This window comes from Spodoptera frugiperda, chromosome 26 (genome assembly GCF_023101765.2).
Source record: "Spodoptera frugiperda isolate SF20-4 chromosome 26, AGI-APGP_CSIRO_Sfru_2.0, whole genome shotgun sequence".
NCBI lineage: Eukaryota > Metazoa > Arthropoda > Insecta > Lepidoptera > Noctuidae > Spodoptera > Spodoptera frugiperda.
Genome location: NC_064237.1, coordinates 723,577 through 748,969, shown reverse-complemented (window position 1 = coordinate 748,969; position 25,393 = coordinate 723,577). Strand labels below are relative to the sequence as shown.

Sequence of the window (25,393 nt, the reverse complement as noted above, 5' to 3'; positions counted from 1 at the left end):
ATTGCCGTTGAATGAAGAAGAGTGGATGTGGCATCAAGATGCAAGCTATGGTGCTTAAAACTATTTGTTTTATCCAAACATTTTTAGCTGATCATCGTGTTTTTAAAAACGTAATATCGATACCTTAATTGGCAAACCAGCTAACTCCTTATGAGCAAATTTTTCAGGAGACACTTAAAACTCTATCATACCTTTTGTTCCATACGATGTAAACAAAAAAAAAAAATTGACGAAATATGGAGTTCACTGGTTTGCCAATTAAGGTATCGTTATGTATGTTTTTTTACTGTAAACGTGAACGTAATTTTTTTATTGATTTACTTTTCAAAGTCAGGTGTTAACCTGAAAGATTTATTTTACACTTACAGATTAGTAATTTGTACTTAGAATTTACTTCTTACTTAAGACGTTGAGTTTGAGGGACAAATTAATACACTAATAAAAATAATACTACATGATCAACAATAACCTAATAATAATTACTTACAGTACCACCTTCAACATCATGTAATTACATTATCTCTCACAGACACAAGAAAGGACGACAGTTCAAGCGAACTTTGACAAACAAAGTACGTTTAGACAACTCGTAGCAGCGTAGCGCCGTAGCAGCGTAGCACAATGTCAAGCGTAGCAGTTCGTAGCAACGGTGTGGAAACACTATTACAGAGTGTTCAAATGATCCGATCCAATATCGCTATCGAAGGCCGATAAGTAAAATGTATGAAGTATGCATCCAATTTATTCTCGAGGAAATGGATTTAATCGAAAATATGACGTATGTAGACACAGTTAATGGTATCGGATCGGATAATGTGAAAGCGCCCTAAGATTGGGTGTCATGTCAACTAATTAGGAGTTTTAGTGAAATATTCAGTTTCCCAGAATTTGAAAACGATGTACTAGCAAAGTGTCACATAAAAGAAGTAGAAATAAAGAAAAGACTTTTAATAGGTCACGTCTTCGGCGTTAACGTTTTTCTTTCTTTTAAATATTTTTATTGTAACGACTTAGAGATAGACTCGCAGATAAAACGACGTAATTGTAATGAAGGAATTTCTTTTTCAACATAACAGTTTCTCCCTTTCTCTTAATCTATTTAGGAAAGTAACATTTTGTACTTCTGGCCTTTTAAAAAAGGTAAATGAATGCATTGGTACCGTACAGTATGAGTATATTATCTACGAAAAAGTCACGCATATTTTTACTGATTTCAAAAAAGGAGGTTCTTAGTTTGACCTATATGTATGTTTGTGCGCGATTATCTGGCGTTTGGCTAAAGCTGTTTGACGCGGTTTTCTGCACAGTATTTTTCAGACTAAAACCTAAAACCTTATACCTGAACATAAACCATTCGCCTAAGAAGGCTTTAGGTATATTACTCGACTTACAAAATGGAAGTTCGCACGTGTGTTTTCGCACAGTATTTTAAACTTAGTTTTATCTAAGTTTATTATTATTTATATAGTAAAGTCTTTATATTATTTTAAAATGTATTGTAGTCATACATTTGATACACAGTCCAGTGCGATGCGCGCTCGAGAACGGTCGCGTTTTCGCTGCACTGTACGAATATTTTATTCGCGTTTTGCGCGGCCACTGCCGCTGCCCGTCTCAGTCGCGATGAGTTCTAAACCACTCATCGTCAACGAAGTTTTGGCATATATTATCCATGCCATCGACTACATGGACGAGGTCAGCATCGTGCAGATCTGCAGATCAGCCTACAAAGAGGAGGAGGTTTGCAGTGCTAAGCTGATGCTCTTCCAGTCGCTCGGACAACTAGAGCAGATGCCATCCCGCCGAAGGGACGGTGGCGACAAGAGCCTGCAGGACATCATCTCCCTGCTGAAGAGGACTGATCCTGACGACGTGCCTGAATTCGTGGCGAGGGACTTACATAAGCTGCCTCCCGTCACGTTTGATCACGTCGATGTCACCAGGCTGCTGAAAGACATAACTTGTCTAAAGGCAAGCCTGGAAGACATGAAGTCCAAGATGGAAGCGTCCCAGGCTACCATCAATGACCTGCGTGGTGAAGTGGCGTTGTTGCGCAATGCTACTTCTGTAAGTGGGTCAATTGACATGAAGAATGTGAATACTCGTCGCGGGGCGCAAAATGCGTCCGTCATCAGTTTCGAGTCGGCGAATTCGAGTGCGTCACCGGTCGCCGATGTCGCTGACGATGCATGCCGTCCCGCCGCCACCGCTGTGTCAACACCTGCGGCCGAGGCTCGTGTAGGAACATCGACCCCAAATCGCGCCTACGCAGCAGTTGCAGCCACCAACAAGCCCGCTGTGACGCAAACAAAGCGGATGAAAGCGAAAGGGGGTCAACAAACTCGTGGCAAACCACAGCCACCGACTAGTCCGAAGAAGGACACGTGCGACAAGGATGGCTTCATAAAGGTAGAAAGGAGAAAAAGAAGCCACCTTGTAGGAATCAGTGCGGTACCGCACAAACTGGACCCAACATCCTGCTGCGTCCTGCAGTACCAACGACGCAGCTGTACGTGTCCCGTCTACATCACACCACGACGGTGGAGCAGATCGTGGAGTATGTCCGGTCCAAGACCAACTGGACCTTGAGGGTGGAGAAGTTGGAGTCGCGCCACAACACGAACTTCAAGTCGTTCATGGTGCGAGTTCCAACTCATCACTTCGAGACCTTCCTCAAGGAAGAGTTTTGGCCGAAGGGTGTCGTCTATCGGAGATTCCGAGGAAGGCTACGCGACACCACGCAGCGTAACACGACGCCGACGCTTCGTGTGAGTTTTTAAATTATTAATCATTAATATAAGAATTATGTATTTATACTCTTTTTTATGGTTTTAGTATAGTATGATTGTATTAATATGGGCCTTCGTTGCCTGATGTAAATCAATAAATACAAATTTGAAGCTTAAAATAATATATGCACACATTGTATCGTTTAATTATAAAAATTAAGCACCAATATCGTGTAAATCAAATTATAAAATAGCAAATACAACGAGACGTTTTAATTAAAATTTTGTTTATGATTTTAATTACATACTAATTAGTTTCACGATCAGAAGCAATCAAAATCTGATATGGTTTGCTTGATTTGTAAATTTTAATCATATGAATACAGTTTAATACTGTATTTATTCCTTTTTGTTTAAGATTTACATATTTTAAATGTTGTTTAGACAGAAAATAATACACGTTTAAAAAAGTCCTATGAAATACCTGAACACATTTTAGATGTTTTTTATTAGGTATTATTTCATAAGACTTTTTTTTAAACGTATTATTTTCTGTAAATGTTAAAAGTAAATTAAAAATATGTAACTGAAATAAAATTATGAATATCTTCACAGGCAAGTACACATCTATCATGGAAATATCTTAAAATTAAAAAGTTGCACAGACTTCGGAACAGAACAAGTGACCTCGTTAAAAATTTTCGCATTTTCGTCAAGAAGTCTGAAATAGTTACGTTTCATATATTTTTTAATAATCTCCGTCTGCTTTTCCTTCGTTTTGCGGTGTGAAACAACATATTTATTCGGACGATTTATATCCACATTTCAGATTCAGTCCAATATCAGTATTTTACATGAAGCAATGGCTGATACTGACATAACGGTAAATTCTTATTTATGTACAACAGATACTCATACTTTCAGCATTCAACTTTACATAAAGACTGTCTGTATATACAGAAAGTCTTTAGAGGTGAAGAAGATATACACTTACTAATAATCAGCTTAGTACTAAAAATTACGAAAAACTAAGTTCATAGTAGTAACTATTCAGTAGCTTAACCATATTATAGAGTAACTTATAGAGTAACATAATACCATAAGTGTGGGAGAGTCATGCTTCGGCACGAATGGGCCGGCTCGACCGGAGTAATATCATGGCACAGAAAACCGACGTGAAACAACGCTTGCGTAGTGTGAGTGAGGTTGCCGGAGGCCCGATTTTCCCCCATCCAATACCCGATTTCCCAACAACCCTTAAATTCCTAATCCCCAAACCAAAAGCACTGGCTACGCACTTATAACATCTTTGGTGTCCATTGGCGGCGGTGATTGCTTACCATCAGGTGATCCTTCTGCTCGATTACCAGTTTATACCATAAAAGGAACACAATACTCATAAATATTGAATATTCAAGTATAATATACGAGAATATTCGTGGTCCATGAAATGCGCATAATGCGAACAGAACATAAAACAAATAGTATTGGGAAATGGACATTTTAAATGGAACAAAAGCAATACTCCTTGTTTGTCAAATGTAAATAGCAATGTTGCCATGTTGGGTGCAGTTCTATAGCTGTTTATGTAACGTGGTATGCTTTGTTATTTTTATGTGAATACTTGACTTCTTTACTTGTTTTCATACATTTGAAATTGAACTTTACACACGAATGGATATGATATAAGATTCTCTAATAGTATACAGATACGTATCCGATGTATTTGGATATAATTTGACCATCTACTATGATATCGATGACGGAATCAAATAACGTGTGATATGACCAATGAATGATAGATAATTGGCTTCTGTATCGATCTATCATATTGCTATTGAGTTACGCATACATGTAAATAAGTAGTAATTATGAGGTTGATTTTGTAAATACACAGTTATTTTATCTTCTGGTTTTTGTTCCCACTGTAAAACAATAAGCTTGAAGCTCAACAGATTGATAAGATGAATAATATTGTCTAAAAAATATGCACCACACACCTTTTTGTACACTATAACATTCTCATGACAAAACGACCCCTGCCACCCCATATGCAATCTTATCCCTAACAAAATAAGGATCAACATCCTCACCCCAATCACAAGTGAGCAACTGACCGTATCCATTGGTCCACATTACGCAGTGCCTACTGAACAGTAGCTGTAATAAGGCAGCTAGTTCCAGCAACTGAAGATATCGGGCGCGCGAACTCATCAGCCAGCATTGTTGTTACATTCGGCGTGTTTTCATTGTCATACGACACGTCAGTGTGACATTGTATTTATGTCACACGACACGTTAATATGAGGGTCTTCTTTGAAGTGTAAAAGTGTTATGTATGGGAGATATAAAGGATGTTTTAGATTGAATGTCTGACAGTATAATATGGTGATGATGATGTTCATTTTAGCTAATTTAATTCATCTCTTGGGAGGTTTTTTTAAACAAATGGCAGTACAAACTATTGTTTTATTTTTTAATAAATATTTACAGCGATGGTTTCATATTTTCGTTTTCGATAAAATATTAATAAAAATTGAAAGTTGCAAAAAGTGTAGAGATACTTTTTCCATATGAAAAACATAAAGAATAATTGAATGAATCGAATTTTATCGTCCAAAAAATATAAAACGCTACTTAATAAGTTATAAATATTTTTCAGTAGGTAGTCATATTTCAGAAGCCAAATGCTAATAACGGCGCGTATAATTTTAATGAGCCTTAAGGAAAAACGGTTTAACTTATTTTCATTCAGTTCTTAAACAATTTCTGTTAACTTAATAAATCATAAAATATAATGCTGAGCTAATAATTCTCCATTGCAGTTTTTAAAAGATCTTGGTTGTAGACGGTTGTAAAATTAAAATTATTGCTATGGATACTCTATTAGCTCTCTTATGAATGATGAATTATGTAAATTGATGTACGGTACTGCATTCGAAGCTAAACTTTGAAACTAGCACCTAGCTTTACTGACAGACACATTGACGGACAATTCAATTTGACGTTTCAAAAGTGCTTAATTAAGGATTAATTAAAATAAATGTTTTGACTTTGAACTATAAGTAGTATTACAATGCTATGTTTCGCAGTATGACATGTACATATGTTTTGGGTGAAATATTGACATGAATGAATTTATGATTACTCTGAGGCTAAGGGACATCAGAATTTTTGTTGGTTATATTCAATAGTAAAATATTTAAACCGGATTAAGTACAAATTGACCAACACTGTATGTAACTATGATCTCATTTAAACACTGCAAACATTAAAAACCAAAATAACAACTTTTCCAACAATAAATCTAGCCTATTAAACATAAGCATCGAAGCGTGAACATATTCAACATTCCCAGTCTCCAGGGCAATGGAAACAGATATGATTCGAATAGCAGTCGATCTCGCCGTATGATTGTGGAGGAATGTGTCGACGGCGCGGCGCTCCATTGATTGCGCCGTCACGACCCGACACCGGCGACAATGAACAAGTCAATTGAATGCGCCTTCACTGCCTATATAGTATATACATAGCTTACCATGTATTTATACATTGAAAACTATAGTAGGGCCTTTATTTACTTATGTAGTTTTGAGTATATTCCCTAAATAAGGTCATATGGGTTCGTTTCCCAGGTCAGGCGAAGTGTATATTATATGACGAAAGATAGGTACTATCTTTCTCGTTATTATTTAAGACGAATAGCAGTGTCGCTATCATATTTTATTAGAATAACAGCCAAGAACTTGGCTAAACAGGTTACTCCTATTGAGCAACCTTCTAATATTGACTTTAATATTAATAATGTGACATTGAATGTTGATATTACTAATAATTTAAATTAAAAAGCAAGACAATAGAGTCATCCTCTTGCATACTTAACAGTAATATTATCAATCTGGTGCACCAAAACATCCAAGGTTTCATGAGTAAAGAATTAGAAATAGAATTATTTTTAAACTGTAATAATGTTGATATTTTGTGCATTACTGAGCATTGGCTGAAATCCCATCAGCTAATGTTCAACTTTGGTAATCATCAGATTGGTAGCTCGTTCAGCAGAGAAAACGCTATACATGGTGGTTCACTAATTTTAATAAACAACAATCTTAAATTCAAAGAACGCAAGGATATAGTTAGTTACTCTGTTGAACGTACTGTTGAAATAGCCTGTGTGGAATTAGAGCGGTTTATTGTTTTAAGTGTGTATAGACCACCTACTGGCTTGTATGACTGTTTTGAAACAGTATTAGATGAAGTGTTAAATAAACTCAGTAGTTCAAATAAATTCATTATTACTTGTGGCGATTTTAATATAAATTTGTTAGAAAATTCTAGCTTAAGTACTAGAATTGTAAGTTTATTTGCTTCGTTTAACCTAACAAACCTGTTTCTGGAGCCCACTAGGATAACTCCTACTAGTGCTACTTGTCTAGATAATATTTATACTGATATTGTACCGACTAATAAACAAATTATATCATTGCTTGATTCAGATCATTGTGGACAATTAATTTCAATAGAAAATAAAGTAAATAAAGTGTCGAAACCACATATTATTGTTAACCCAAAGACTGAAAGACGCATTGAAACATTCAAATCTAAACTCTCTGACAAATTACCTTTATTATTAAGGAATAAAAATACAAATAACTTGTGTGATGATTTTTTAAATATTTACCATACCGAGTTTAAATCTACCTTCACACCTAAAACCATACCAGCTCATGGCAATGCGCCTTTCAATCAATGGGCAACTACTGGCATCTATAAAAGTAGGAAACGCCTATATGAGCTTTATAACGAGAGGATATTTATAAACACTATTGAATTTAATGAATATGTAAAGAAGTATTCTAAATTGTTTAAAAAAGTCTGCTCTATTGCTAAATCACTATATTTGAGCTCTAAAATAAAAAACAGTTCCAATGTAATTAAAGCGACCTGGAGTATTATTAATGGTGAAGCAGGAAGATCTAAAAGGAGAAGTAGTGAATATAATCTGGTAATTGATAATAATGTAATTAAATCAGATGCTGAAGTTGCAGCCGCATTTGAAAACTTCTTTTCGGACATTCCTGTTTCCACTACCAGGTCCTTGAATTCATCACCCACTGTCGCAGAATCTTTACTAAAAGAAAATGTTGTAGCTTGCCATTCAAGTTTCAATTTTGAACACATAGATTATACAGATATAATTAAAACGTTCCATACTTTGAATAAGAAAAAGACTGCTGACCTTTGGGGTAATTCTGTGTACATTACCAGCTCTGTAATAACTATTGTGGCACCTGTATTAGCTTTAATTTTTAATAACTGTATTGATCGTGGTGTGTTTCCTGATCTCATGAAGAATAGTAAAATAACTCCGTTATTTAAATCGGGTAGTACTTCCGACCCCACTAACTTTAGACCTATTTCAGTACTACCTACATTCAGTAAAATTTTTGAAAAAATTATTCTAAATCAGATGCAAAGATTTTTTAATAGAAATAAATTATTGCATGGTAACCAGTTTGGATTTACAAGGGGTCGTTCAACAACTGATGCCGGTGTTGAACTTCTTAATCACATATATGACGCGTGGGAGGACTCAGGGGACGCATTGGGTGTTTTTTGTGACTTATCCAAGGCGTTCGATTGTGTCCTTCATGAAACACTGATCAGGAAGCTATCCCATTATGGAATGCGGGGCAGCTCTCTGGACCTACTTATCTCTTACTTGAGTAATAGAATTCAGAGAGTTGAGATTAACGGGAAAATTTCTGCCGGGTCTGTTGTTAGGATGGGTGTTCCGCAGGGGTCAATTCTCGGTCCGTTTTTATTTCTTATTTATATTAATGACTTACCTTACCTTGTAAAGGATAACCATGGGATAGTACTGTTTGCTGATGATACCTCTTTATTATTTAAACTCAAACGTGGACAATTAGTCAGTGATCATGTAAATAGTGCTCTCTCAAAAATAGTACGCTGGTTTAGTGCCAATAACTTGCTACTTAATGAATCAAAAACTAAATGCATTAAATTCACAACACCAAATGTTAGGCATGTCAAAACCAGCGTGCTAATCAAGGGCGGGGAGTTGGACCCTGTAGATTCAGCTATCTTTTTAGGTATAACCCTAGACGCTAAGCTACAGTGGGCCCCACATATAGATAAGTTGTCGAAAAGGCTCAGCTCAGCAGCATATGCCGTTAAAAAAATTAGAAATTTAACTGATGTAAATACAGCGCGTCTAGTATACTTTAGTTATTTCCATAGTATCATGTCATATGGTATTCTCCTGTGGGGGAATGCTGCTGACATTCAGTCTGTCTTTGTGCTGCAGAAGCGAGCCATTCGATCAATTTATAATCTTAGTCCGAGGCATTCTCTCAGGGAACTATTTAAAGAAATTAATATAATGACTGTTGCCTCTCAATATATCTATGAAAATATAGTGTATGCTCATAAAAACATAAAATTATTTAAAAAGTACAGTGATATACACAATATTAACACTAGAAATAAAAATAAATATGTTGTTCCTACTACTAGACTTAAGAAAATAAGCGGTTCGTTTAGATGTCAATGTATACGCTTTTACAATAAAGTTCCCAGCCATATTCAAAGTTTAAACCTAAGTAAATTTAAAAATGTTATTAAAGAAAAACTATGTAGTAAAGCTTTTTATAAAATAAAAGACTACTTGGAGGATAGTCAGGCTTGGGAATGAACTGCTATAATGTCCACACAGGTCTTGCTGACATGTTTGTAACATATAGTTACATTTTTTATACAATTTGACATGAACATAATTTGACATTGTTTTATATATTTTTTTTCCTTTTATATTTTTATAATTCCTTTTAAAATTGTTAGTTTGAGGACCGTGTGAGACTTTTGCTAGTCATTTTATTTTTAGTAAATTATATTCTGACAGTTTGAGCATTTGTGTGGCCTACCCAAATGTTCTTTTGGTTGGTGTTGTTCGTCGGATCATTCAGCAACAGCTGTCAGCTGAGCTGATTGTAAACTGACACATGCGTGCTGCCATCTGAACAGGTCCGCTCAAACTGTTGTGGTTCTTTCCTCAAAAGACCACTACAGAATCATCTTGCACGGTTCTCCGACATCTTTAATTGATTTTGTCTGGACTTTAAAAGAGACTATGACCTCTGAGTTTGTTTCGGCATTTCTTCTCAGAGTAGTCGTTAGGAAATGCCGGCCTCATCTAGTTATTTAAGAGATTGACGTGTAAAAGTGTTATTTTATAACCTATTTGCAAAATAAATATCATTTATCATTTATCATTTATCATTTATTGAAGTGTTGAAGGGTTTTTTGAAAATTTCTGAAGGATGAAGAGTGTGAAAATATGCACTGTATATAACAATTGGCTCGCCCTTTCTCATATGGTGAAAATTGGGTGTTGCATTGTATATATGCAACCTTGCCTACCTCTTCTAGAATTGGTGTCACGTTATATTACGTTGTATAACCACCGTACTCAGAGTCATTTAATGGTTACTTGACCCAGTCCTTAGCAATTGTTTTCGATATAAAATCGTTACGAAGGAATAGTTTAAGTAATCATTAAATGTCTCTGATTGCGGCATTAAGTCTTATTAAAGCTAAAGTAAGTTTTTGAAAAGCCTTTTGCTGAACCGTTCTGGTACCGAAATAGGCGCTATGTATTTTCCATGAAACAGTAGGTACGTACAACTGAACTATTGAAATTGATTCCAATTGTTTTAGGACTATGAATAATTTAATGTAACAAGTATTTGAATATTCCATATTGAAATTGACGCTGTTTGTTGTTACAAGTTTTAATAATTAATTCGGTTGTTAAACTTGGTATTAAAGTCAAGGAGCAAGTAACTCTGAAGCAGTATTTCTAAGTGTTCTGTTTCGTTCTAGTAACAAACGCGGTTTTGGCTCAGTTCCGGCACGGCGTTGTTTCGAATTGTGGCTACCGCTAGCTGCCATCGTGCTTACGGCGCGTTGCCCGCGAGGTGCAAGCTCGCGATGCGACGTTGTTTCGCTTGTGCCACTGTCGGCGACCAGTAAGCACGGTTCGCTGGCTACCCCTCGTCGGCTTTTTTGTATTGACGTTATAAGTGTGTTATGTACTTTAAGGGCATAACAAGTAAAGTCAAGGAGCAAGCCACACTGAAGCAGTATACAGAAATGTTCTATTTCATTCTCGTCCCGGTACAGAAAAAAACTTTGGATTTTTAGGTTTTTGCAAACAGTCATTAGTAAGACTCGTCTCCTGTATAAACACCAGAGTCAAGACACGACTGATAGGAACATTGATAGGAACATTTTTTACCAGTTATATAATCTATCAATGTGGGCATCTCTTACCCCCTTGGAGAATAAAGAGCGTGATGCCACGTTATGGATTATGGCTGTATTATAAAATATTCCAGACACAAGACAGCATAACAAGCGTACACTGGTGATAATAAAGTTAACAACGTCACGCAGTAACATTTTATTCCAGTCTCTTGTTTCCTTATTGCTACTGTTTCTCCTTTGTTTAGATTCTTTGACAATTTCTCGTAAATCTGTATATTTTTGAACTTGAGAAGACGATTGGTTATTAGTTTGATTTTAAATCACTAGTTGCAGATTAATTAGTTCGACAATTTCTAGATTTTCTGACTATATTTATAGTTCACTGTTAAAATTTAATTACACAACAAAAGGTACACCGACCTTTGTAACTGTAATTACAAAAGAAAACACATAGAACAGGAAACAAGAACGAATCCACTGAATGCATCGTTTATTCGATCACAAAGATAGGAATTTAATTTGAATGTTCTTTTGAAAACATTCTTTTGAAGTCGCGTTTCACGAGGACTGGAGAAATATCTTTTCATTCTGCAGGTCTTTTTCCAAACAAGATTGGGTCGCACCTGGTCTCTACCAGATTAGTCTGTCTTCAGTATTTCAAGAGGAATGATTATCTACTGTCCTGTCAGGACTGTATTTTACTTTGAATGATTAAAACGTACTTAACAAACACAATTCCGGCTCAGCTCCGGCAAGGCGCTGTTTCGTATTGTGGCTACAGCTAGCTGCCATCGTGCTTACGGCGCGTCGCCCGCGAGGTGCAAGCTCGCGATGTGAGGTTGTTTCGTGTGTGCCTACCTGGCCTGACTCTGCCTCTCAATGAAACCGATATCCGATATAATCCTGAAAATTTTAATACGATGCTAGATAGGTATAAAATCTTCCTTAAAAAGGAGCTTAACTGTAGAAACAAACAATTTACGATCTCACATTTCACAAAATATCGCATTCAGTACAAACTGTATACTTCACCTATCGTAGAAGACATGATACTTTATTATAATTTTGAAGCATACATCACGGTCTTAAGGTATCATTATGATTGAACACATGTAAATGGACACAAGCATTTATATTTCAGTAATATCCCCACATATACTCCCTCCAGTCCAACTTGGAATCTTTGATTTAATAAACGGAACTTTACAGAAGAAACAAATCTCTGTCCACCGCATCGGTGTTCGGGTGTTAATTTAATATCAGGTTGAAACCAGTTGGAACCGGTAATATCGGTCTGGTAATAACTGGAATCAAACGGATTACGGACCGCAATATCTGTTTTATTGTTCACTAGTAACTTGGCGACGAGTCCGCCCGTTTATTTCATTTTAGCTTTTAAAATTTAGTGAATAGGTTTTAAAATGCTTTACGGGTTTTGGTGAATGTTTTTGGCAGTACATGGCATTTTGCGAGAGTTCTGTGCAATCATTACATTAGTTAATTCATTTGAATTCATCAGGTTAAATCACAGACGAATCTGACAGAATTAATTAGTTATAGAAACACCAAGGGATTGTGTTACGAATAATTATCCAAACCACCAATTATATCCATTATCATTACGAGGCGGATTAGAGAAACCGACATAAAATGATTATTGTGTAGCTCTGGTATATTTAAATACTAATTAGGTTTTAGTTATTGGTTATTTCCAGGTAACTTATGAAAAATTAGAAATATTATTTGATATATAATGTATCATAGATTTTCATATTTTTTATACTGCCCATAAATTTAAGAATGTTATTTAACAGTTGGCAAACACATAATCAGACATGTACAATGAGTAACTAAGTTATACTACTCACACAGTACAAATCACACAGCGTTGCCAAAACAATTCATTCTGATCCTCTCACACCGATGACTTCACACAAATTTCTTTAGCCACTAAACTATCTATTGAAGGTTTAGCTGTGACTGGTTACTGAGACAGTGAGTGAGCGCGCCATCATGGCCGATGGCCACACAATGCTATACAATGGCCCACAATGGATTAGATTGACATTTCAACCGTGACACCAGATAGTCTGCTGTAGACGCCAGATTGGCTCGCTGTTCTTACTTAGTTTGGTTATTATTATGAGTCATTTTTGAGTGTTTGTTATTAAAAGGAAAATGCAAGAAATATTTTTAAGACTGTCTTTAGTGTAGCAGTAAGTGCTAGTGTCGAGTAAAAGGTCTTGGATTCTATTTATGGGTTAGGCGTAGCACTATTCAGGCTTTTCGTAAAATTGACAGTAATAGCGTGGCGTGCCATTGGAGAGGCCTATGTCCAGCAGTGGACGGAAACAGGCTGATGATGATGATGATGATGACGACAGTAATAGCACGATATGCCTGGTGTATGGTAATTGCTCAACGCATTACTGATGTATATATGTATAGTAGATGATATTTTGTAAATGTGTATATTATTAGGAATTTCGGAATGAGCATTAAACATTTCAAACCATTATTAATTTCCATCACCAAGACATACAGACAATACATAATGGACATAAAGACAATATTCATTCCGTTTATATGAATAGGGAACATTTTTCGCTGTACTAGACCCTCGCGACTTAACGACGACTTTTTAATTACGGGATTTAATTGATTCGCGTTAAATGAGTAGTCAACTGAAGAATATTGTGACATCAGCTACTTTTCATGACAGCTGGGGTGATATGAACTTGATTTTAATTACAATGATTAATTATCTTCTTTTATTAAATCTTAGAATAATTAGGGATGTGTGAAGAAGACGTATTTTTAGCCTTGAAGTTTAATATCACGTAGGTATATGAAAATAACTATGTATTAATAGGTATATACTCAAATTTTTTTAGTACCAGAATTATAGCCTGATGCAAGTTATATACAAGTTTATCTTGCACAATATTGTAGTAGTATTAATATTTCTGTAAATGATAAATCCAAGAATTACACATTAAACCACAATTGCAATTAAGTATTTAATAACCAAATACGCACGAGGTGTGCCCACGCAGTCCAACCATTTTGTATAATTGAAAATAGTGATAATCCAGATTAAACTGATGAAATACCAAACTACTGGATTATATTTATGTTGAAACCTTTTTATACCTGTCCCGAAATTAGTGCGGGGATCGCGGGACTCGCGGGGCGGGAATCCCGGGGACGTTTTAATAGTGTTGTTCGTGAAACTATTTTGACATTTGTGACAAGTAAACTGTGAAATTAAGTCCACAAATCCCGTTTTATTTTTAAATAATTCGTCCGTCGTTTTCACGTTAAAATGTTTTCTGTGTTGTGAGTTTTTATTTTAAACCCAAAACGTTATTTTAACATACTTATTTGTTAGTTAGCCAGCCGTGGTTATTTAATTATATCAGTATTTAGTATATTTCTATATGAATAAATATACCTATGTATATTTTGCTGAAATAAAACTTGAACAAATACGTCCTAATTATACACTGACATACATTTATTTTACAAATATTCAATATTATTAACAAATACATAATCGAAACTGAAAATCTGTCCTACATTTGCCTACTTATTCGAAAGATCTAAAATTCTCTATTCCTTACAGTTCAGTACCCATAAATAAAGTGTTTTTTATGTAAACATTTATATAACAACAACAAATATTTGTACACAATAAACATCTATTAAATCTGACCACTCAATAGAAAATCGCTTGACCGAACTTTGGAGAAACACAATTTCTTTGTTGGGCTGGGCTAAGCCCTGTCTATCTCCTAAATCCTAACTCCGTACTGAGAACTGTAGTACTAGTAAATATCGGTAGGTTATTTGGTTGAAATAGATTTTTCATGGAGAAGTGACTCGCAAGGAATACTAATACGTTCCACTGTCATAACTGTGACGAACGGGTTCACGTGATTGGGATATTGTAGGGCGGCCATCTTGTTTCCAAAGTATCGGATAGACTGGTTTCTGCTCGTGTAGCTTTGTAAACGTAATGTGGATTTTAACTTTGTTGTTAACATGTTTTATTATAGTGATAGACATGTTTAGATAGATTAGAGAGTGGTATATTAAAATGTGGACAATTGGCAACGTTTTTGTAATATGGAAACGCTAAATGGAAAATAGAGAGGGGCGTGGTTTGTAATGTCCACTGCTGTTGCACAGAAATTCAGTGTGTGATCCACAAATTGTTGTTTCGGGTCTGGGTGTCATGTGTATGTGAACTTGTATGTTTGTAAACGCACCCACGACACAGGAGAAATGTTATGTCGTGGGATTATCCGAACATGACTTCATCGTGTGTTGACTCTGGGATAGAAATAACATTTCACTTCAGTGAATATGTCTTTAGTAAGTTTTTTGCCAATCGTGATAGTACGTACGACGTATGTATGTTTATGTATGCTAATATATATAGAGTTTCCGATATTGTGTAGTCAACAGTCCTTTAGCCAAATATTGTATGGAAAATATTCTGTATTTTTGGTGCTTATTCAAATGTTTGGTAGAAGATTAAATTAGCTGTAAAATCAAAGTTAGTAACTACTTGATTGGTTTAGTATTCGTATGTTTAGCTGTATAGACGTTTTGTTGCGTTGTTGCAAATTGGTAGATTGAGATTTTTCGTTTCCTTTAAAACTTGTACTTTTAGAAAACTTCAGTAATAATTACTCAACAAAATCTAGTCAATGAGATCCCTAAAAGCATTAGTGCTGCCATATACTTAGCAGATTGAGTGAGACAGAAGCATTTCCATGTGGTTACCGTTTTACAATTTGGTGCGGAACACTAAAAAGGTGATAAATGGCGGCGTCCGGATTAAGAAACCCGGACCGGGTGTCGTAAGCCGAACAAATAAGGGACCAGCGAATTTGTTAAATTACGGATTTGCCACGCTCCGGGAACACTCGAGCCGGATATTTTTGAATAAAAATACGATGGACAATTATTGTTTGTGTGATGAGTGCGTGACATGTGTTTGGTGCTGCTTATTTATTCTATTGAATGATTCCTGGGTTTTTGCATGCTTAAAATTTATGTTAATAAGTTTACAGGCCAGAAAATTAATGCTGGTTTTCCAGTGTTTTAATATTTATCAATGATTGCAAAATGGATTGTGTGCTTTCTAGACACATCTCCTTCCTTAGAAACGATGTGAAATTAAGTATTTATAATAATAATATTCGATTTCCCAATTTACAGTTCCCTACAATTTGTTCCAAACTTTATTGTATCTATCTGTCTCGAATGCGGTGAGGATTTTTCCGGTGGTTTTGAGGCAAAACCACAATCGGATTTTCTCTTTGACTAGCGTATAAATTAGAATTTTCAATTTAATAAGTATTCCTGAACGATTTAATATTATTTGTTGATAGTAAGCATGGTTCGATTTCACTGCCTCATTGGTTGAGTGGTTGCAAGCGCGACTGTTGGACATCGGTTTTTTTTCGGGTTTTCGAAAATGTTTCAGCAGTAGCACGGGGTTTGGTATATGGCAATAGGCTCAACCTCTATTATATGGGACTTAGCACAAATAGTGAAAAGAAGGTGTATATTGTACAGTACGTCCTTAATGTTTCTCTGCCTACCCAATCAGGGATAAAAGGCGTGACGATATATATGCATGGTACGATTCTAACGGTGAGCAAAGTATTGCAATGAAGAGAGTTCGGGAGCAAATGAGGACACGTGTGATTCTTACAAATAACTTTAAGTGTCTTATACAACTAAATTACGCTACTTATTAGGACGACGTGTCACACACAGTACAGTATTATTAGGTTTTGCAAGTTTAGCTTTTTAGTAATAGCAAGTTTATAGCAATTTAAGCATCGGAGATTTCAAGAGACTCCCTATATAAATGGCCAAAGGTGGGCGTGGCATGCACATGGCGATGTGCACGTTTAAACAAGCGGAATAAACATCTTTGGAGAATAAAGGCAAATCAAAATCTAAAGATAATTTTCTGTAAAATATATAAATCTGACCTACAAATCACCTGTATGTACTTGTCAATTTCGTCCCGGGAGTCGTTTCCAGTATATTCTAATATGTAACACATATGTGGCGGTCCGTGTATTCCCTGGGGCCTAATAAATAATATTTTTGTATTTCATACTAACAGAGCGCCCTTGGATTTGTGGGACCAAGTGGAATATTTATTTTTGGTCCAGACGTGACCTTGAGAGTCCTGGGAGACAATCTAGACTAGCTTTATTTTTTCTAGGAGCCTAGAATCAGGGTCAAGTTATTACCTAAGATGTACTTATATCACTGTATCGTCAAGAGTTTTGTAATACAATTGACGGGTGCGTCTCTCGTGGCGGGTTAACAGATTTGTATCTTTTTAGATTTTTCTAAAAACCAAAATTTATGCAAGTTTACTCTAAACACTCTGTGACCTATCATTTGGGTAATATTTTTATTGTTATTATACATAACTGAAACATCAAACGAGATAGACCCTATTAAGTAAAATCTTTTAAAAAATCTTAAAAATACACCCTCAGCTCCTCTTAGACCTGTTGCCAAGATGAAATAAAATAAAATGGTTCCCCGTACACTTTTTCATTTAGAGAAAATTCTAGAATGTATTTTTTTATACTAGTTATACTTATAACAGAGTGCTTGAAGTAGTTTGAACAGTGAGGGCTCCCTGAGCGCAGCCTCAAGATCTCATCTTAGAGGGAGATGTAAATTAATACGGTGAAACATTATGCTAACTATGCCAAGTGGGGGGTTTTTAGAACCGGCCACCTACCTCGTTACCTTCCAATTTCATTTTAATTTTTAATACCTTTATAAAGTTCCAAGAGTATCGTAAGTGCTCGAGTTACTTTGGTCTTTTTACTTTGGTTGTTTAAGCGAAGTGTTGTGTTGGTCTTTTGATCCGTGTACTGAAGTTAGGTTGACTTTTAGGTTTAGGTAACTTTTAGGTTGTAAATAAGGGTTTATGTCTTCTTACGGTTATGGTTACAGCTTGTGATAAAAATAGACGCAAAGCCTATTTTGAAAATTCGCTTAAATTTAATGTTTATAACTGAGCCTGAGTAGTGGTTAGCAGTGGCCGCTTATAGGTATGATGATGATATTAAAGATATATCTACTGTAACACAAAGCAATAATAAATTATCCCTTGCATGTTTGGTTTAATTGTAACCAATAAAATGTTATGGGCTATATGTCATTACAAATCATTGAACTAATTAATGAGCAATGCTCACGGATGATTGGCTGCGATTAGGACACGATTAGGAAGGTATTATAATCTAATGGCTGTTCATTATGTATCTCGGACGGTGAGCATGCGACTGATTTAATGTAGCTATGTATAATAATTTGTCTTATTTGTAATTATTTGACTGCACAGTTGGCGTGGTGGCTGGGCAACCGGCTGCCAAGGAGCGAACTGCCAAATAATGTCAAAATTTTGACTGATTTAGGTCTTATAATGTCTATTATTGGAATCTGAACGAAGAATTTATGCAAGAAATCACTCTACGGACGCCCGTGACGAATACATTTATCAACAATTCTATTTGTTTCGCGGGTGCGTAAAAGTGAAGTAAGACCCTATGCATATTATTGAGATCGGGCAGCAGCGTTCTGTAATAAACCTGAACCTTTTAAGTTGCAACTTCGAACTCGTCTGTGGCGGCGGTAGGCAGGAGGCGGGAGAAGTCATTGGATGATTTCTTCTGTTAAGAGAGACCCATCATCCTGATTCAGCACTTGATGAACGAGAAAAACTATGTAACTAATTATCTTCGTTAAAAAATATTCTGCTTTTCAATGATGCATTCAGCTAAACTTAATTTATTTTATCAATACAACGATATATTATCGTTACTAAATATTTTCATAAAACACAGCCAGCCATTTAACAAACTAGCAAATATGAACAACAAATTATTAATTTTAAAATGGCTGACTACATAAACAATACATAGATACTATCAAAATATACAATTCATTTTATAAGATTAATATTTAATTAACTGTAGAGCTGGGTACTGGGTTCAGTTCGTTTGTGCTCACTAACTACATTAGTACTATAGAGGTACATTGAATTATTTAGAATATAAAATATTTCGTTTACATTTATTATTTCACCAACAAGTTTTAATTAAAATTCGACAAAGTTATTAATACCGAGGCCTTCGTTGTTAACATTAACGCGAGCAAATATATTGACGAGATGAAATTAATAATTATATGGAGTTATTGTATGTTTTTGGCCAAAATTGAACGAGATATTATGATTAATTTTAGTTTGCTGGAAATTCTATCCCGCAGGTGTCATACAGAGGCGCTCTGGGATCATCGAGTGTATTTGAAATGGTACTTGTATTTGAAATGACACGATAATTATTTGTATTGGTTACTGTATATGGTTAAAATAAAAGTTAATGAAATGTCAATTGCTGTTCTTAAATTAAAAGAAGTAAAACAAAATATATTTCATACGCTAAAAACAAGTGCCATGTACAGATTACGTTTAAACGTGGTAGATAATATGAGTACTTATGAGTATATGTCCATTTCTCAAGTCTGAGGCGAAATGCGACCAGTTAAAACATAGTTATGTTATGGTTATGGTTAGTTATGTTAGTGGTTAGTTATGGCAATAGGCTCACCATCTATTACATGGGACTTACAACATAAATTGTGAAATGTGGGTGTACACAGTGGCATTACGTGCCATAATGTGCACCTCTGCCTACCCCTTCGGGGATTAAAGGCGTAACGATATGTATGTATGTATTAAAACATAGTTGTTCACATCGATCTGCAGGTTACCGATTCATGCAGAAATGCCCATGTACATACTAACACACACTCTCCATCAATAAAAGTGCCTATGTATCTCATGTAACAGGATGCTATGTATGATGTTTATGTATTATTATAAACTGTAACTGTCAATGATGATAATATTTTGCTTTACTAAAACTGAGCCTGACTCTTTAATTGGCAATAAAGTCAAAGTCAAACCATTTATTTCAATTAATCCTAAATTAGGCACTTTTGAAATGTTATATTGATTTGTCTATCAATTAGCATTGTAATAATCCAACAGTTTATTTTTACATTTTTTTTTCTTGGTACAATCTTAATTTATTGATAAAGAACTGACACCTTGTCAAGTCAGGAAGTAGAATGTACATATTATTTTTTACATATTATACACATGTATGTATATACCAAAACCAATACAGAACTACCACTCTTCCCTCACATATGAATGGCAGCACCGACCACAAACACCGTTACTAAATAACAGGTAACATTATGACGCCTCGTCACGCGACGCGACGCATCGTGTTTGATTGACGCACGTACGCTCGCATCGGTCGTGTCGCGTGGAATTCCAACCAATTACTGATCCCAATCAAGAGGTAACAAGTTTTATGGTACAGCCTGTGTTCCGACCTGTGGTGCCTGTGGTGCCTGCTCATTGGTATTGTAAACGTATGGCTATGATGCTTTTGGTGAAATTTTTGTTTTGCATATTAATTGGGGAGGTGTTACAGTATGTTTTTTGCATGTTAACGTTAATGTTTTATTTAAATATAAAAAAAAAACTGTTTTTAAATTATTGAATCACAGATTACGTGTTACGACGTGGTTATACCACTGGAGACATTTTTTAAATATTTTTTTTATATTGTTGTTTAATCTGCTACGTGACAACATAGGCTAGTGTAAAAATATAGAAAAATGGTTACAGCGAAAAGATAGTTCCATTATAATGTTTCCTGGATGATAAAGCAACAACATAGCTCTAACCTTCCGGAATGCCGCAACAACCAGGCCACGTCACCCTCGACACATGACAGGCATGTTTCAAGATTACCCCGTGATGTCACGGCGTCACGTCAAACGATGTCTGTCGCAGCACTTTTTATATTTTTTCACGCTCGATTTATTTCGCTACAACCAGCATATCAAGTTACCCCAAATTGTCTATCTCCAGCTGATTTTCAACTTTGTCACAAAAGGATAGAGATGAAAATTGAAAAAATCCTGGTCAGTCTTGATAGTATATAACAGTTTTTGTTCAGTAAATCATTCGGTCTGATAAATAGTGACTGTGTGTTTAGGTACTGAAATATTTGTGTACCTAAAGGCTTCAGTTTAGTTCAAATTGTCATTTAAATCGACATGTAGATGTAGATGACGTAATTTTTATTGGGTTATTGTTTATGTCAAGACTTTCTGCGGAAAATAGACAGATTTTACACGAAAAGTACGTAAGTTTTACAGGAAATCTTACTTATATTATTTTGTAAAGGAATATTTTTATCTTCCTGTAGTACATAATCCTAGTGGAATTTGTAACAAAAGGTATGTTGTTGAAATTTCCTTGTTGCTGAAAGGTATGATGGCTCGGAGTAGTAAACCTGAAACAAGAAATCCTTTTACGTTTAATACCTATGTTAAGTAAAATGCTGTTGAAAATTAACTTTTGTTAACCGTTTATAGAAGGACCGCGGAAAATTGACAATATGTTATTATACCATAAATATTTAAAGTAAACTGTTTACATAAAATTGATTAATTACCACAAAATATTTAATCAAAAACGGATTTAATTGAAAATTTACGTTACATCAATATTAACAATTAACACCTATTACCGCAACATGGCGAACACAACACAAATAATTAATACTCAAACACGAAATATCAACATTTGTATTTGTAAAACAAGGTTACCTATGAAATACTTGGGATTACCGATATAATATAAAATCAATATTTAATGTAACACCGCCAATAGTAAATACAAGCAGAAATATTCCCGTAGCTCTGTCCAACCCTAAGTTATTTCAATTACATCTTTGGAATCAAATTCGAGGGAAATATTGGTCCTTTGGGAACGAATAGTGGGTCAGGGGAAGGTTATATTAAAACAAATCTCTCGCTATCTTCCACGTTCAAGGCTCTTTTGAAGTATTTCATTTGATTTCGTGACGAATTTTGCTATAGTTTTGTGTTTACAGAGAAGGTATTTTGCATTCTACAACTGCTATTGTCGAGTACTTTTGAGAGACTTTCAGAGAGTTTCAGAGGACTTTTTGTAGATAATAATAATTATGATAATAAATATACTTATACTTTATGTTATAGTCATTGTAATACGGTGTAGCACAAATTGTAGCACGTTCTTAGTCGATATAGACATTAGTAGTCCGTGTGATGCATGGTATATTCAGTGTTGTAAACGCTGTAGCACGTCGTAGTAGTCGTAGCACGACGTAGCACAATTCGTAGCACTCGTAGCACATTACCGTCTTCAATACACCGTGTGAATTTATTGTGATGTTGTAAGTAAATGGAAAAAATGTAGCAATCTTAGCATTACTAGCTATTCTTCGTACATTTTTAGTTCACAAAAAGCACTTTAGCAAGTATTCTCCAAAAAAATACAGGACAGCAAAAAATGTTAAACAAAACATTCTGGTCCTTTCTCTCCGTATCCTTTTCAGACGTAACAATGTTCAGGTAGAAGTGTAACGGTGTCACATTGTAGACGTTAAAATTTAAATAATGGACGTGAAATGATGTTACAAAAATCTGGACTGAAAGTTGCGCCTTCGCTTTGGGAGAGAGATCCTGTTGTGTCATGAATGAAACAACCGTGTTCTTGCTAATAAAAGACTTTTTGGTAAAGAATAGTTTATTCAAAGTAATATTTATAAAAACATATTGTAAGAAGAAATAGGTACTAAAATTACCTTGGAGCGTTTGTAGTCATATTGAAAAATATCGTAATAATACGGAATTGTTAACATTTTTATCTCATTGAAATGGCCACCTCATAGATGTATGTATCTGTAGTAATGGTTACTTGGGTTACCTATAGGTATATTATGTACGTCTAAGTTATTAATGTTCCATTTTCAATTTTATGTTAAAAAAACCTTTTACATTGGTTTACGATTTAGGTTTAAAAAATGTAATTTATAATAGTTCGTTACACAATTTAAATTTAACATAAAAAGCACCGACAGAATTACTTTAAACATTAAACTAAGTGCTTTTACATTGAATTAAAAAATAAAGAATAAAAATTTAAGTACATAATAGGTTTGTTCTAATCACACAATTTTTTGCTCACTTTTAAAGGTTTCAATGGAGGCCTAAAGAAAATTGTTATACCTAGACAATGGAGATTTTAAGAGCAAAAGTAATTTGGTCTTTTTGTCCGGAGCGTATAATTCTGCACCAGTGGGCCGTTTTATGTGGTTGTAATGCAAGTAAAACTGTTTTATGATGTTGTTTAAATGTTATTTTTATGTTTGCTTTGATTAATTGTACAGTATAACGTTTTGTTTTAAACAGTAAATGGAATAAGAAACAAATTACTATGATGTCTTTACAATATCAAAAGGTTTTGCATGTATGTTAATGGCTCAAAATACCAATGTATACAGAACAAATCTGTTTGAAATCAACACACCTATTCTTATCAGACTATCGATATACATATTAATTTCATAAAAATATATCAACATATAACTACATTTCTTTATCGCAACGTTTCACCTCCAAAAACGTAACGCAAAGACTGCAAATAACACACAATATTTAACTGACAACGTAGCAGCGTTACGTAAATATTTCTACTCATACTTACGCGTTTACGTTTGAGTTAAACGCGATGGATAAAGTTAGGCAAACCATTTGCATATTGTAAACAGAGGCAGTTAGACAGTTGAGACAGAAGCACTCGAGACTCGAGCCACTACGGCTGAATGTGTGATGTGTTACTGTAACGACTTTTATTTCATATTTTAGCTTAGTTACATACGTTATATTGTTGGCCATTTCCTGATATATTCGCGCACAGCGGTATAGTGCCTGCTTTTCAAATATAATGTCTTTATTTTACTTCTATAGTAGATGCAAAAAGATTCAGTACTAGAATTCCAAATGCTTTGTCCGACTTAAGGATTCAACTGAAAATTACATCATTTCACCGATCCTGAGCTCACATAATCCATGAAATTCATAACTATAGAAAGTAATTAACTTTTAATAAGAACCTCCTATAGATTTTTAGCGCCCTGGTACCTCACGTTTCAGTATTTGATACAGATACTAATTTACGAGAAGCCTATTCAGCGCAACCTTTCATTTATGTTCTCCTAATTAAGTAATTACTAATCAGAGCTCTAATCCAAAGATTAATTAATCTGGTGCTCATTCAATTTTCGGTTTCACATTTGGCAGTAAATATTTGACACACCTTGCTGTAATAGGACCATTGGATTATGTGAGAGAATGATTGCACACTTATAATAATAAGACAGATATTAGATAATATCATAAAATGTGTAGCTATATGTATTTAGTGATGTACCTGGAACTACATTGCAAAAGGCACATTTATCCCAAACGTAGGTACAAAACTAGTTTCTCACTACACAACACATATGGACAGAGTCGCTCGTTTCATCGCACCGCGCCTCGCCGCGCCACGCGCCGCCATGAAAGCGGTTTTATCGAATTTAACACTTTACACAGCGCGACACAGCGCTTAATGGAATTTTCGACGACAAATCTAAAGCCGATGCAAACTGTCGTGAAAGAGAATTGCTACTTTGATTCTAGCCAAAAGAGATAAAATTTCGCCGAAACACGTGTTTAGTGCTGGCTAAATTAGATTCTCTGTCGGATTTCCAGAATTATTTCGTCTTGTTCCTGTAAATTAAAGATAGAGAAAATAAGTTTGTTCTTATTGTAATTTCTACTCAAATTGAAGCATTGTAAGCAACATTTTCGATAAACAAGGATAACCGACTTGTGTATTTCGTCTGTTTGAATATTTATTTCATTACGTGCTCCAGATGTCTTGGAATATATTTTTGCTGTTGTCTTAATATAATTTTAGGTTTGGTTTTTGGTCCTTTGTGCTTTAATTAGGATCCATTTATGTAATGTACTTTGTTTGTTTGATTAACCATAAGACGGTATCTTATTGTAGTAACAAAATATATTTTTCATATAAAATGTAAAATTTACTCGACGATCCGTTATTTGCTAAAATGAACACCAATATAACAGAATGGTAGTTTAGTAATTTGCACTTCATTATACAGTGAATGGGTTTCGGAAGTTCGACATAAAGGCCATTGTTGACCTAATTAGATAGTTTTGGCGATGACCACTACCATTCTACCCGCCCCCTGGTAATAAGATTATACAGAGGTCACTTTAATTAAAACTAACCGCTTGTTGAACAAAAAACTTACAAATGTTGTTACATCACTAGTTTAGTATCATTCGTTCATGTCATTACCCGTCACTATGGTCTGAGGTCAACGACCACTGTCATTCTA

The 25,393-nt window shown here is 35.0% G+C and overlaps 1 non-coding gene across 1 annotated transcript; it reads left to right on the top strand.

Moving 5' to 3' along the window:
* Window positions 1-1,607: 1,607 nt before the first annotated feature.
* On the top strand, window positions 1,608-2,780 carry LOC118264853 (uncharacterized). Its single transcript, XR_007707267.1, has one exon. It is a non-coding gene; the product is annotated as an uncharacterized LOC118264853 (transcript).
* The last annotated feature ends 22,613 nt before the right edge of the window (window positions 2,781-25,393 follow it).